Source organism: Zootoca vivipara, chromosome 3, assembly GCF_965207765.1.
Source record: "Zootoca vivipara chromosome 3, rZooViv2.hap1.1, whole genome shotgun sequence".
NCBI lineage: Eukaryota > Metazoa > Chordata > Lepidosauria > Squamata > Lacertidae > Zootoca > Zootoca vivipara.
This window is the reverse complement of record NC_142586.1, coordinates 115443276-115459077: the sequence shown is the minus strand read 5'-3', so window position 1 is coordinate 115459077 and position 15802 is coordinate 115443276. Positions and strand designations below refer to the sequence as shown.

At 47.6% G+C, this 15802-nt stretch overlaps 1 protein-coding gene across 3 annotated transcripts in view; it reads right to left on the bottom strand.

Annotated features, from left to right (window-relative positions):
• KIF13B (kinesin family member 13B) overlaps positions 1-15802 on the bottom strand; it is a 157706-nt gene that overhangs the window by 124638 nt on the left and 17266 nt on the right. The gene's annotated exons all lie outside the window — the stretch shown is intronic.

Below are 15802 nucleotides of genomic sequence, written 5' to 3'. Positions count from 1 at the left end.
AGACATCTGTAGGCAGCCCTGTTCAGGGAAGTTTTTAATATGTGACATTTTAATGTATTTTTAATCTTTGTTGGAAGCCGCCCAGAGTGTCTGGGGAAACCCAGCCAGATGGGCGGAGTACAAACAAATAATAATAATAATTATCATTATTATTATTATTACAATAATCCTGCCAATGTTCTTATCTGTTTACAATTTAGATATTCAATAAACTATTTCCATTCTTTTATAAAAAGTTTGTTATCTTGATTTCCTATTCTTCCGGTAAGTTTCGCTATTTCTGCATATTCCGTATGTTTTTGTATCCAATTCTTCCTTTGCTGGGACTTCTTGCTTCTGGGAAGACATTTCTTTAGCCTGGCCTGAATCCCTTGTCAATCAATGCCACTGGGTGACCTCATGTTTTGGGTGCTATGCAAGTTGGAGAGAGAGAAGGGAAACCTGTTTTCACTGCTTGCTTTTATACAAACCTCCGTCCGGTCCTCCCTCCAGGGCCACATTCTCTTTGTGCTAAAGGAGTGGCACATGCCCCGGCGCATGGGCATCTCACGGTGCGCAGAGTACGGACAGTGACCACCCTTGGCTTGGTCAAAGGCGACGCCATGGCAACGGGTCAGGGTCACCCGGGGGTGAGTTTTTAAGACCCCCGCGGGCTCCCCGACACATCTGCCGCTCGTAAACCTTTCAAGCTCGACTTGGCCCAAGCCATTAACGCAAAAGGCCAAAGCGAGCGAAGCCCTCAAGCCAACAATGGCGCTGTCGTCTCACAGGGGCGATATTTAGCGTGCCGTAACAAGGCCCCTGCACGTCAAAAGGCTGAGGGATTCACCTCGAAACAGCAAAAGCAAACTCTTCTCCATAAAGATCCATATAATCATAGAGTTGGAAGAGACCACAAGGGTCATCCCAAGGGGGAGATGCAAAAGTGATGCTGTGGTTGCAGAATAAAGTACTACAAACCGCACAGCCCAGTGTAAGATACAGGTGACACTTCCCTGAAGCAAAACTGCAGTTGTCATTCTGACATATGGAAGTCTGGAAAAGTGCCTTCCTGCCTTGGCTTGCTGGCAACTTCATCTCACACGAGATATAATTGTGAGAGCCAGTGTGGCCTATTGGTTAGAGTGTTGGACTTAGAATCATAGAGTTGGAAGAGACCACAAGGGCCATCCAGTCCAACCCCCTGCCAAGCAGGAAACACCATCAAAGCATTCTTGACATATGCCTGTCAAGCCTCTGCTTAAAGACCTCCAAAGAAGGAGACTCCACCACACTCACACTATTACTTCCCTTGATCTAGATGCTATACTCCTATTGATGCAGCCCAGAATTGCACTGGCTTTTTTAGCTGCTGCATCACACTGTTGACTCATATCAAGTTTGTGGTCTACCAAGACTCCTAGATCCTTTTCACATGTACTGCTCTCAAGCCAGATCCAGGGCAGGAAATCCACGGGGACGCTTTGCGGTGCAAGTTCCAGCTGAGAAAGAAGAGCACTGCTTTACTGAGAGCGTGAGAAATTGAGAAGAGGCTGTTGGCCCATCAAGCCCAGCACCCTGTTCTCACAGTGGCCAACCGGGGGCCTGTGGGAAACCAGCAAGCAGGATTGGGGCACGAAAGCAAGTCTCCCCTCCTGTAGCAACTGGGATTCAGAAGCGCCGCTGCCTTCGACTGCAAAGGCAGAGCTTTGCCCTCCTGGCTAGCAGCCATTACTAGCCCTCTCCTCCTCCATTAATGGGCCCAATCCTCTTTTAAACCCATCCCAGTTGGGAGCCATCACTGCAGGACTGCTCTAGGCGCCACCGGGCCTTGTCCATGCGACGGTCACCTCCAGGCTCGATTATTGTAACTCGCTCTACGCGGGGCTGCCCTTGAAGCTGACCCAGAAACTCCAGCGGGTGCAGAATGCCGCGGCGAGGCTTCTTACGGGGTCCCGGCCGCGGGATCACATTCATCCAGTGCTTTACCAGCTGCACTGGCTCCCGGTGGAGTACAGGATCAGGTTTAAGGTGCTGGTTTTGACCTTTAAAGCCCTATGCAGCTTGGGACCCTTGTACCTACAGGACTGCCTCTCCTGGTATGCCCCGCGGAGGACCTTAAGGTCCACAAACAACAATTTTGTATTTTAATCTGTATTTTAATTAATTGTTTTCTTTTCTTTTATGTCTTATTGTAATTTTATTGGTGTTAGCCGCCCTGAGCCTGGTTTTGACTGGGGAGGGCGGGGTAGAAATAAAATTTATTATTATTATTATTATTATTATTATTATTATTATTATTATTATTATTGTCACACACACACGCCGGGCTCCCGCAATGTTGGGTGGAACCCTTTGTGCCCGTCCGCAATTGAACTACACACTGCTTTTCCGTCCTAATGTTCCTACGCCCATTATTTTGCTGTTTTTGAGGAGGTGGGGTTATTTCACATCTCAAACAGACCCCCCCATGGGGGCTGGACTGGATGACCCTCAGGGTCCCTTATTATTTATTTATACCCCGCCCATCTGGCTGGGTTTCCCCCACCACTCTGGGCGGCTTCCAAAAAATAGCAAAATACATTAAAATATCACAGATTAAACACCCGCCCGCCCCCTGTCCCCCCAAAACAGTACTTCTGTCTTGTCAGGATTCAACCTCAATCTGTTAGCCGCCTGATTTAAAGCAAGTAAAACCACTGGTCAATCTAGCTCAGTAATGTCAGTAATGTCAGCACTGGGTGGCAGCAGCTCTGCGGGATTTCAGACAGGGGTGTTTTCCCAGTCCTGCTCGGAGATGCCGGGGATTTCCTGCGTGCAGGCAAATGGTCTACCACCGAGCTGTCACTCTTCCTTCTTTATTTTCTGATGCCACAAGACAGCTTCCTTTTGGGTTGGCCTAGTACTGGTTGCCTCTCAAGCGCACGATTCCTTCAAAGCTACGAGCTCAGGAATGGAGAGCCTCCCTTTAGAAAGGTCCCTTGATTCTCCAGCTCACGCAAGAGAGCGCCCTTGAAGGGTTTAAGGGAGGACACAAAGCTATATGCAAACATCCCGGGTCTATTGCTCACTGGGTAGATAAAGGCTTCCTTATCGGCTGCAAACTTACAAAAGGCCTAGAAGGGGGAATGCTGCGAAAGTACCTGGGCTTAAACTCCAAGGCAGCAGAGGAGGAGGAGGAGGAGGAGGAGGAGGAGGAGGAGGAGGAGAGTTGAGCCAGCTCAGCAAAGCAAACAGACACCAGTCCAGTGATATTTATTAAGCAATTCGAGGTGGGACACCATCCAACCCTCCTCCACCTGTAAAGGAAGCCTCGGCAGGGCAGGGGAAAGTGATCAGCAGGAGATCCTGGCAGCAAAACCACAACCAAGTCAACAACAGTGACCCTGGTAAGGTTCACGCTGTGAAGTTCTTGCATCCCAAATTAACAATGACATTGCAAGAGTCACTGCAGGGGAGGGCGAAACTGCGAAGCGCATAAGGCAAGGCATTCCAGCTGCGATCCAGTGCTACGCCCACGAGTCGCCTTACGATTTAGGAAGGAAGTTTTGTTTGCTGGGTGTCAAAAGGCGCCCCTGCTTTCCGGGCTATAACTCTCTGCAGATCCACCACAAGAAGATTTATGGGAATTGTGCAAGCCAGCCGCCAATGCAACAGATCACACACAATAAAAACTAAGAAGGGTAGAGAACTATTGCATCTTATGTTAGTCAAGTCTGCATGTGAAGGAGCGTCTCCACCCCCATTCTTCAGCCCGGATACTGAGATCCAGCTCCAAGGAGGGCCTTTTGGCAGTTCCCTCGTTGCGAGAAGCCAAGTTGCAGGGAACCAAGCAGAGGGCCTTCTTGGTAGTGGCACCCACCCTGTGGAACGCCCTCCCACCAGAGGTCAAGGAAATAAACAACTACAGTCATACCTCCGCTTACGTCTCCCCCCAGTTATGTAAACTTCAGGATACGTAAGCGGCAAGCCCGGGAAGTATATTTCCGGGTTTTTGCCGCGTGCGCAGAAGTGGTCTCTCCGTTTACGAAACCGGAGATACCACTGTACTGTATCTGACTTTCAGAAGACATCAGAAGGAAGCCCTGTTTAGGGAAGTTTTTCATGACTGATGTTTTGTTGTATTTGTATTAATATTTTGTTGGAAGCTGCTCAGAGTGGCTGGGGAAACCCAGCCAGATGGGCGGGGTATAAATATATTATTATTATTATTTAGTGTGCCTATAAGAAATATAGGGCCTGAGGCTGCATCGCTTAGCAGAGATGAAATACCCATGCAGAAAAATAACGCCCACCAAGAGCTGACAAAGGGGCAATACTATCCGGCCACGAGAGAGCATCCCTGGAAGTAGAGATAACTCTGGTGACTAGGAACAGAAGAAGCTGCCATGCACTTATAGCTCAGTACTTCCTACACTGGCTGGCAGTGGCTTTCCAGGGTTTCTGGCAAGGTTGTCTCCTAGCCTCCCCTGGGGATGTCGGGGACTGAGCCTGTGGCCCTCTGCATGAAAAGGAGATGCTCTGAACTACGGCTGGCCGCCTGGTGATACCCTTCATCCCGTGTGGGTGTGTGGAGGAAGCTGGCCTTGGAGGGTGAACAGCTTGAAAGGGGGCACCCTCCTCATCTCCTTCCTCACAAAAGGATCCCCCCTTCAGCTGTGAAAATGATTGCCTGCCCCCGCCCCCATCGCAGCAGGGCTGGGCAACCTGCAGCCTCAGGCCCTTGGCCTAATTTTCTGTGAGTGGACGGGGGTGGGCAGAATCACGGAGGAAGAGGAGGAAGGCAGGAGGGGGGGGGGAACAGATGGAAAGATGGGAGGAGGAGGAGGAGGAGGAGGAGGAGGAGGAGGAGGAGGAGGAGGAGGAGGAGGAGGAGGCTCAGGATCAGTTCAGCGATCAGTTCAGACCTCCAGCAAGAATGGTTTTGCAGCTCAGGCCTCTCGCTCCCTCCTGCAAAAATTACAAACAGGAAGAGAACGGCTGTTTCATAGAATTGCAGAGTTGGAAGGGACCCCCAAGGGGATATACTGATTGAAAATGTATTGTGTTGTAACTTTTGAGCAAATGCTTAAAAAATAATAATAATTCTAGTCCAACCCCCTGCAATGCAGGAATCTCAACTATAGCATCCCTGACAGTTGGGCATCCAACCTCTGCTTAAAAACCTCCAGGAAGGAGAGTCCACCACCTTCCGAGGGAGACGGTTCCACTGTCTTAAGAATCACAAAATTGCAGAATTGGAAGGGACCACGAATCCAACCCATCTTTTGCCCAACTTTTAAGGCTTCTCCACAATTCCTTCATCCAAGTTGTTTATAGAGAGAACCCTGAAGCGCCCCATTCATAACATTTTTCTAGGACGATGAGGAACCATTCGTGAGTACTCCGGGTTCAGTCAGTCAACCGCCTTCAATCAAGACCTTGCAAGGAGCAGCGTCTAGCATCCCTTTACCCTTTTGAAACTTGTGCTAGAATTTAAATTTAAGGCTCTACAATCAAAAGGGCTTGGACATTTTGCCCTCGCTCTCCCTGCTTAAGAGGAACTACTAAAGCGACTTCTGAAAGTGTGCGTTGAGGGGCACAGAAGGCATGGAGCAAGTGGGTGGCATTAAAAATTTGTGCAGGCTCCAGGAAATCTCAGGCCAGCACCTAGGAATCCGAAATATTTCTATCCAGCTCTACTTGTTGCTCCTTAATATTAGGATTATGAACATTCTTCTATAACAGGCTCCATTCTCAAAACGGCACTGGCTTTAACAGGAGAACAAAGCAGCCGTCTCGGGCAGGGAGAGTCAGCCAACAAGTTGTGCGCGCCTGCCAAAGGATTCCTCCGGCCCCAGACCCTCCTTTGTGAAATGCCAGAGCAGGTACAGAAGGAGCTGCCCCAATTAAAATCATACAGTATTGCTTAAAAGCAGAAGAGCGAAGAAGGGGGACGGACGGCGGCTGAAGCCTGGTACCCTTGTCTGGTTTCTCTTGTCAAAAGGGCAGACACTCCAGCCCAGAGGGAAGGGTCCTTGCCTTCTGGACGGCCAACAGCAGATGCTGCCTTCCTGTAAAACGGACTTATAAAGAGGACACAGCAATAAAAGAGCCCCTATAAAACGCAGGGTTACGTGGGGAAGGGAAAATGGCCTTCTCTACCTTTGTCTCCGGCGCAAAGAGACACGGACAGAGATGTCACAGAAGACAAAGGGGGAAGTATCTTACTCGGTCCCCGGGGATCTCATTAATTAAAAATCTTCCTTTCAGCAGAAGCCCTGGTGTATTTGGGATGGAAATGAAGCCCCCCCCCCAGTTTTTGTTTTTATCTTGCATCTGTTTTCTAGCGGAGCGGCTCACATGGATTTCAATGGAGATCCCCCCCCCCCGGCACGCTGGCAGAACCGACAGCCGGGCCAGATACGAAGGGGTGCAAGAGATGCACTCTCGAGGCTGGCCAAGCAAGAAGAGCTCATTTGAAACCACAAGCTGAAGCCACCCTATGCTGAAAACTGAAGGGTACCGTACTTCCACTCTGGGCGGCTCCCAACAAGGCGGGCACCACCACCGAGAAGGCCCTCTATCTGGTTCCCTGTAACCTCACTTCTCGCAGGGAGGGAACCTCCAGAAGGCCCTCAGAGTTGGACCACAGTGTCCGGGCTTGCCTGGGTAAGTGGGGTTTTTTTTTCTAAGTGGAGAGAGATTTAAAGGGATTTATCGTCAGCTCCGAACCACCCAAAGCTGGGAACAAGCAACTGTAATCGGCTCATCATCGCAGTGCGCCAACGAGAAAATTCCTACGCAGCCGCCTGCACTTAAGAAACGATTCCAGGGCGAAGGTTTGGGTTGTTTTGAAAGTGGGTTGTGTGGGCCTGAGAATCATAGAATTGTAAACTTGGAAGGGACCCTCAGCGGTCATCTAGTTCAACCCCTGCCATGCAGAAATCTCAGCTAAAGCATCCATGACAGATAATAAATTCGGATCCAAAATGGTTTGGACACCAGTTTACATGGGCGGGCATGTTGCAGATACTGCTATTTCCTTTGCATAGCTGCCAAGTTATCCCTTTTTTAAAGGGATTTTCCCTCATGCTGAATAGGCTTCCTCGCGAGAAAAGGGAAAACTTGGCAGCTATGTTCCTTTGATCCTTTAAAGTCGTAACCAGTGTTTCTCAAAAACATGGGTCCCCAGCTGTTGTTGGGAGTACAAGACCCATCATCCCTAGCTATGGTAGTGGTGAGGGATGATGGGAGTTGTAGTCCGACAACCGCTGGAGACCCAAGTTTGGCTGAAGCTGATATTTAGCCTCAGGTTCCTTGACTTGCACTAAGCCCCAGGTCCCAGACATCTCCCTGCAATGGGAGTGCCAGCAACCAGGGAGAGAGGATGGTCACAAGACTGGAGTCTATGGACCAGAATTACCCGTTGGGTAAGTTTCCGAGGAACCTGGCTCTTCCTCAGGGATTGGCTCATGGTAGCCACACCTATGAGGTTTTCCTAATGGGCAAATCGGAATTGCAAAAAAGGCTTCATGCACAAGGCTAAACTGGGTTAATATATAACAGAAGCACTCCAGAGCCTTGATGGGAGACCTGGAAGTTTACTCAAAGCAAACAATCTCCTGCACCAAAAATAAAAATGAAAAATGAAAGGGGCCAGCTCAGGAGCAAATGTTTGGCTATAGCCAAGAAATACCAGTTATGTTGACCTCTCGGTCAGCTTTTTTGAGTAAAGGGGGGGGGAATCACAGGCAATTCTGCCCCCCCATAGACAGTATAAAATCTCACATACAAAGACCCAAACACACCACCTAAGAAAAAGCACATTTCTCCTCCAGGCTGTTTGTTGACAAAACACTAATATGATCATCTTTGGATGACTAAACCCAATATTCAGAGCTCAACAAGGATTGCCAGAAGGAGCTCAAGGGGAAAAACTTGCTCTACACAGTTATGCAGAGTATGCCCAGGGGAAAGTTTCTCCCTCATTTTAGGGATTTAACAAAGAGCTCGTGTCCTTGAGGACTGAATTAGTATTCTCATTTGTCTGTTTGGGGTCCAAACTGTCTCAGGGAAAATATCCACCTCCCTCCAACTTCTGAGATTAACCAAGAAGAACCTGCGTCTACCAGGAGCAGGGCCTGTGCTGTGGTGGCCCCTGAAAATAATCGAATGCTCGTCCTTCGGAAGCTCATTGAAGCAAAAATGCTCTGATTCTTTCAAAGCCCTGAAAGTTGAACTTATCTCATCCCCTGCTGTTGATACTTCTAAAAAATTAATTGATTTTCCCCTAGGCCACCCTAGGGCTGGGACTTATTATTATTATTATTATTATTATTATTATTATTATTATTATTATTATTATCAAGGGACGTGGGTGGCGCTTTGTCATGCTGACCACATGACCTGGAAGCTGTACGCCGGCTCCCTCGGCCAGTAAAGCGATATGAGCGCTGCAACCCCAAAGTTGTCTGCAACTGGACCTAATGGTCAGGGGTCCCTTTACCTTCTTCTTCTTCTTCTTCTTCTTCTTCTTCTTCTTCTTCTTCTTCTTCTTATTATTATTATTATTATTATTATTATTATTATTTAAATTTATATACTGCCCTATATCCGAGGGCCTCTCAGGGCAGTTCACAGAATAAAATTATAGAGCTAGAGAGGGTGGGCTCAAACCATCAGCCTTCGGGTTAACAGCCGGACACACCGATCCACTGTGCCACTGGAGATATACACATCGCAACTACACAGGGAGCTGAATCTGGACCCAGAACTTTAGGAGGGGAGAGGCTATAACTCTGACCCTGCAACTCCCAACTCCCGTCAGTCCCAGCTAGCCCAGCTAGTGGTCAGGGATAATGGGAACTGCAGTTTGGCAATACTGGGAGAGGCACAGCTTCCCCACTCAGGAAGGGGGCAGGGAACCAACAGCCACCATCATTTCTTTAAAAAAAAAAAAAACAGGAACAGAAACTCCCGGTTCCGTCTCACATTTTTCAAACTCTCCTCATGTGATGACTGACACGCTCCCCACCGCAGATGCAAACGCTTTGCTCCAGGGTAAGATGCCGAGAGCAAAATTCATTTTTCCAGGTGAGGAAAGAGCCCTGATTTATTGAAGCGCACCATCGGGGGGGGGGTGCGGCTTTTTCCGAGCATGGTTTCACATCCAGCGCTTCTTTCCCCAGTTCTGCCTTCTGAACAGATGTTTCCACCGTAAGCAATGACCTCTGCATCAACCCTATGCCCGCATCGTCAACACTTATAATAATAATAATCTGCATTACTGCCCACCAAGTCAAAAGTTGCAAATTTATCACCATAATGTTTGGGGTTCTTTTTTAAGTTTTGAAATGGCATGAAATCATGGCTAGGGAGAGGCTGTATCTCCTGATCTCCTGGCTCTGTCCAACCTCTCAGGCCACTGCCACAGAATCAATGCCATTTTAAGACGTGTTGTGGAAGGGGTGGGGTTATTGGGTTTCCTTCGTTTTTGTTTTTAATTATGCATTTTTTACTGTGATTTTATGTTGTGAACTGCCCTGAGATCGACGGGTACAGGGTAGTATACAAATGTAATACAGTCGTACCTTGGTTCTCTTTTTAAAAAAAAACAACCAATTTTTATTAAGTTTTTCACTTACAAACCAATCATATCATATCAATTATTCCAAATTATACAAATACATATCTATTAAACCAAATATTATACCTAATCATACAATTTTTGACTTCCCATGCTTCAAAATCTGAGGGTTCTGAGTAACGATACTTGCTGCCATTCTAATCCAAATTCCAAATTCTTTCCAATCATTATAGTCCAATATAGTCCCAATCTTTCCCAACAGCTCTTTCTTGTTATTCTCTTCCTCTTGTCACAGCTTCTGATATATTTTCAAGCGAGATTTAACACAAAGTCACTATTCCTGTGTGAATTTTCTGTCCAGCCTCCCCATAAATTCTTGCATACCTTGGTTCTCAAACAGAATGCGTTCCGGGAGTCCGTTCAACATCCGGAACTGTTCGAAAACCAAGACGCGGCTTCTGATTGGCTGCAGGAGCATCCTGCAGCCAATTGGACGCCGCGCCGGACTTTGGTTTCCGAAAATCATTTGAAAACCGGAACACTCACTTCCGGTTTTTGATCGTTCGGGAGCCGAAACGTACGAGTTCCAAGGCGTTCGGCAACCAAGGTACGACTGTAAAAGGAATTAAGAAATAAATGTGCAGGCCTGGTTCACATGCTCTTCCCCCAGAGTTTTGTTGGAAGTTGGGGGTGAGGGGGAGAACAGCAGGAATCAGGTCTCAAACCCTTCCAAGGCCTCAAGAGAGCATGTCTCTTTCGCTCACAACATATCACATGTGGCAAAAAGCACAGCCGGCTCCCTCCTTCAAGGAAGGTTGTAGGCTGGTTTTAACTGAACCACAGTTCATTTTGCAGACGGTCCGAGCCTGCGACAGGCCAGTCCGCAATTGATTCTGATGGCTTATCAATTACATGCTATTATACTCTTGCCCAAGGGGCTATCTGTGATTTAAGTGCTCCTCCTAACAAAGGCAGTCAGCTATGACAGAGCCTTCGAAAGACACCCAGCCTGTCCACTATCAGCCTCCAAATAAAAAGGATGCCAGGAAAACTGGCGTCAACGACTTAAAAAACCCCGAGAAAGTAGGAGCGGGTACATATCTTAAAGCTCTATATGCCCCAAACGTTTTCACGACCATTGCTTATAGCTACGCAGCCCTCATACTGAGACCTGCGGACTATAGGGGGGCATAGCTGCCAAGTCTCCCATATTCCCCGGGAAATCCCCGTTTTTCCAGCTGTTCCTAGCTGAAAAAACTGATTTTTTTTGTTTTTTCCCGGTTTATTCTAGCGCGGCGGCCATTTTGGAACGGGGCGGAGCATGCTCAGAAGCGACTTTTGATGCTGCTCTGCCCAGTTCCAAAATGGCGGCAGCGCTACTTCCGGTCTGCTACTTCCGCCCGGTCCCTTATTTCTCTGACAGCAACTTGGCAGGTATGAGGGGGGGGTGGTATGCAAATTGAATGAATAATAATAATACTCTGCCCCAGCCCAAATCATCAAATGATCTGCCGAAGGCTCACACGACATTTGCTGCGAATTCTAACTTCCCGTGCACACGGGTCAGAGAGGTGCTTGCAAATGTCGGCACACAACTCAGCACTCTGGGGGGGCGTTTGGCCTCATAGCTCCGTTGCAGAGCCAGATTGAGAAGGCGACTGGGCTGCATCTGGCTCACGGGCCTTAGGTTGCCTACCCCTGGCCTAGAGAGCACAGGGGTTATAAAATGTTATAAAATGTAGGCACACTGGAGCCATACCTAAAAACTATTCAGTGATGCTATTCAGTGATGCTATGGTTTTCCCAGTAGTGATGTATGGAAGTGAGAGCTGGACCATAAAGAAGGCTGATCGCCGAAGAATTGATGCTTTTGAATTATGGTGCTGGAGGAGACTCTTGAGAGTCCCATGGACTGCAAGAAGATCAAACCTATCCATTCTCAAGGAAATCAGCCCTGAGTGCTCACTGGAAGGACAGATCCTGAAGCTGAGGCTCCAATACTTTGGCCACCTCATGAGAAGAGAAGACTCTCTGGAAAAGACCCTGATGTTGGGAAAGATGGAGGGCACTAGGAGAAGGGGACGGCAGAGGACGAGATGGTTGGACAGTGTTCTCGAAGCTACGAACATGAATATGACCAAACTGCGGGAGGCAGTGCAAGACAGGAGTGCCTGGCGTGCTCTGGTCCATGGGGTCACGAAGAGTCGGACACGACTAAACGACTAAACAACAACAACAACAACAACATTCAGTGATGCATTCTATCTTTCTAATATTTGAAACAGAATTTAAATCATATATATATATATATATATATATATATATATATATATATATAATCTCAAAACTTGGACAGAGTTATCTGTCAGAGGGCATGATCCTAAAATATCCTCAGTTGGGAGTTATTCCAGGCCCATGAAGTTCACAATCCCCAGCATCTCCAGGCAGGGCTGTAAAGTCACCTCATCTGAAAAACCCTGGAGAGCTGCTGCCAGTCCATGTAGACCAGGCACGTCCAAAGTCTGTTTCGGGGGCCTAATCCAGCCCTCATGGCAGTTTATTTCCTGGGTTAAAATCCTTTAAAAAAAAACCCTCAACAACTTCAACCCTAAAAAAAGGTCAACAACTTTGGTCGGCCCTCACCCATGTTCACTTCATCAAATCTGGCCCTCTTTGAAAAAAGTTTGGACACCACTGGCGTAGACAATACTGAGCTGGATGAACCAAGGTCTGGCGCGATAAAAGGCAGGATCCTATTGTGTTCTGGAGGGCAGGACTCAAAGAACTTTCTGACAGCAAGACCTGCTGCAAGGTGTTATTGCAGAAACGCAAGGGTCGCTACTCAGAGGTGAGAATATTCTCCGGAGAATATTCTCGAGAATGAGAATATTCTCTGCTAGAAAATTCTCCAGAGAATATTCTCCACAAACTGTAAATTCTAATGTAAGAACCAGTTTTACAACCCACATTTTAAAATAATAAGTCAAGTTGTGATATTGCCAGTAATGTTTTTTTAAAAAAATCCAGTTACATTGCTGGCCATTGTGTCATTCACCATTGGCAGTTCTGAAATGTGAGCTCCAGAAAACTTTTTTTTTTAGTTTTAAAAATGCTATTCATTTAATTTTATGAACATTTTTATATTCCATTTATTTTAAAAGCTACATTTCACACATACACAACATAATTGGAATTCATAAGTTGATAGTAAATATACGGTTAGTGGCAGGCTTAGTGATTAACGTGAGTCATTCACGTTCAAGTTTGGTGCAGAAAAATCAAACAATGTGAATTCACTGCATTGCCCCATTGAATAAAATTATCTGAACAGTTTTTGGTTGCCACCTGAACAAGTCTTCCCATGAATAAACATGTATATTAACTAATTATATCATTTCCAATGCATGAAAACTTTATCATTTTCAATGCATTAAAATGAATATTCTCCTATTTTAAATGAAAGTTCTCTAATGCTCTCATTAATCGAGAATATCCTCTGAAAGATTATTCTCGAGAATTTAACATCACTAGGTGCAATGCCGCTATATGTTGCCTCTGATCCATTTAGCTTCCTGCTTTGCATACTTGGTGACAGGACCCTTTTCACTGCGGCCTGAAATCTTTTGTGGTGTTGAGGAAACGGAGCTCTCTCTCTAGAACGCTGACATTATGAGATGCCTCCAAGGCAAAAGGAAGAAGGGGGGCGGAGCAGAAAAGGTCTCAAAATTCAGGTGGCCACTGCAGGCCCTTCTCCAGGAGCATCCGTTGCATCCTTCCCCCAGGAGGCAGTTTGCACCAAGGCAAAATCCTGCATTTCCTGAGCTGGGCAACTGAAGAGCACTGCATGACATGCTTGCTGACGCAGGACCGACCTCGACTCAGCACTGCTTTTCCCTGAGATCTGGGAAAAGAGAAGAATGTGCAGCCCAGAACTTTCTAACCACCTCGGTCGCTGTTTGTCTGAAACCCGAGGTGGCGATGTGACCCCAGGACCCGGCATCCTGATGAGAAAGAATCCCTCTCCTTCTTGCCTCTGCCACAATAACAACAACATCCCCTGTGGTTTCTCAGATCCGCATTGGAGCTATTCGGGCTATTTGCTCAGACGCCGGGACGGGTGCCAGCGTTCAAAGCACACAACCTACCTTGCAATCCTGATAGGGGAGTGTGAACTTTGCCCCGTGCTGAAGCGAGTGGGCTTAGTTCACGGAAGCGAAAGTTGCAGCGCGGAAACATGGGATCGCTCAGCTGGCCGGCCGGCCGCCCACCCCAAAGCCATGAATCCTAATTGCACATTCCCCTGCTGCTCCCCGAGGTTCCCATGTTCGACAGCCTCGTTCTTGTGGTTTTCTACCAGCCAGGCAGAAGCCAAATGGTGTTTAGTCTGTGCTGGGAAGTGGCAGAGACCATTAATTTCCAATCCAGCAACGAGGAGCTGAGTCAATGGAATCAAGAAGCTCCAAGTTCAAGTCCACAGAAGTCCTGACCGTGCCTGCAAACTGCTTCTAGGGACCACATGGGAGGGTGGTAGCTGCCCCCACCTCCTCCAAATTTCTACCTCGCTCCTTCTCTCCTTCCCGGTAGAATCCGGACACCCTCATCAGCAACAAACAGAATAGGTAGATGTTGGCAGCTTATATGAGCAGAACGAGAAGATCAAAAGACACCAACACTGCCAGAATATGATGGCCTCTTGATAATGTTGGGGGGCTCAAAGTTTTGCAACACGAAGGGGCTTTGGCCCCCAGCCTGTGTGGCCTGCCACAAACAGGAGCCATTCTAGGGGCTCCTAACCCTGGTTGTTTACTCAGATCTTCTCATACTGAAAGACAGCCACGTTCCAACTATAGCTGCTTTTATAAATACGAACTTCCAAGATGGAGCAGGAGGAAGCAAGCTTGCTCAGCTTTCCATGTGACAGCCCTTGAGATGGCTCTCATATCTCCTCTTAGTCTCCTCTTTCACAGGCAAAACATACCCATCTCCTTCAACCGTTCCTCATAAGGCTGGGTTTCCAGACCCCTGATCATCTTGGTTGCCATCCTCTGCACATGTTCCAGCTGGTCAACATCCTTCTTAAACTCCGGTGCCCAGAAATGGACACCAGGTGTGGTCTGACCAAGGCAGAATAGAGTGGTACTATCACTTCCCTTGAGCTGGACACTAGACCTCTATTGATGCAGCCTAGAATAGCGTTAGCTTTTTTTGCTGCTGCATCACACTGCTGACTCATGTTGAGCTTGTGGTCCACCAAGACCCCTAGATCCTTTCCACATGTTCTGCTAGGAAGCCAGGGGTCCCCCATCCTGTATTTGCACATCTGGTTCTTCCTGCCTAACCGCAAAACCTGACATTGGTCCCTATTGAAACTCATTTTGCTAGCAAATATTTTCCGTAAGCGGAATCCTGCACATTTTGCAGTCCCCCCTGTGCTTCTGCAGAATCGCACCATGCACGTGAGCTTGATTATAGCCCTGCTTTTCATCTCTGCTACTAGAGATACACGTCATACGTGCCTTCAGCTAACCAAACAGCTACTTAGGGAGAGCTGAAACAGCATTAGTAATACGGCAGCGCAGCTCAGACATAGCCACACCAGAATCTGGAATTTCACCTGCTCTCTGGGATTCACCACTCCGCAAAGCAGCATCTCAGGGCTGCAGTTTGCATCGTATGTGTGATTTCGTGGAAAGGAACCGGTTCACAACCATCCATAACTAGTGGAAGCAAATTCCTTCATTGCAGTGGGCTGGGTGCAATTACCCTTCCAAGTCTATAATTCTACGATTCCATGAATTCAGATGCCCAAGTGAAATCCTATACCCTTCTACTCAGAAGCAGGGCCCAGTGACTTCAATGAGGCTTACTCTCAGGTAAGTGGGTATAAAATTGCAGCCTCGGGGAATCTCCTTCGGCCAAGATTGAGAAAGGATCTCCTCCCCAGGCTGCAAGGGAAACATCTGCCCTTTGCAAGAAGTGTGCAAAGACATGCGTGTAAGAGATATTCTCCCGAGGGAAAGGGGTATGGATGCTTTCTGGGGGACTGGTCAATACGAGGTCAGAGATTAAGGGAAACTAATACAAGCTCTTCGACATATTGCAGAGGGAGCTTATTGAATCAAGGCCTTGGTGGGTTACAGTACAAAACCCTCAAGAGCCCATGACTCTGAGCCACATGTCTGCCGCATTATTGATCGTTGCAGGCCGCTCTAAGGGGGCTTTTATGGCTGAAGGGCAGAGGGAGAAATGCACCAG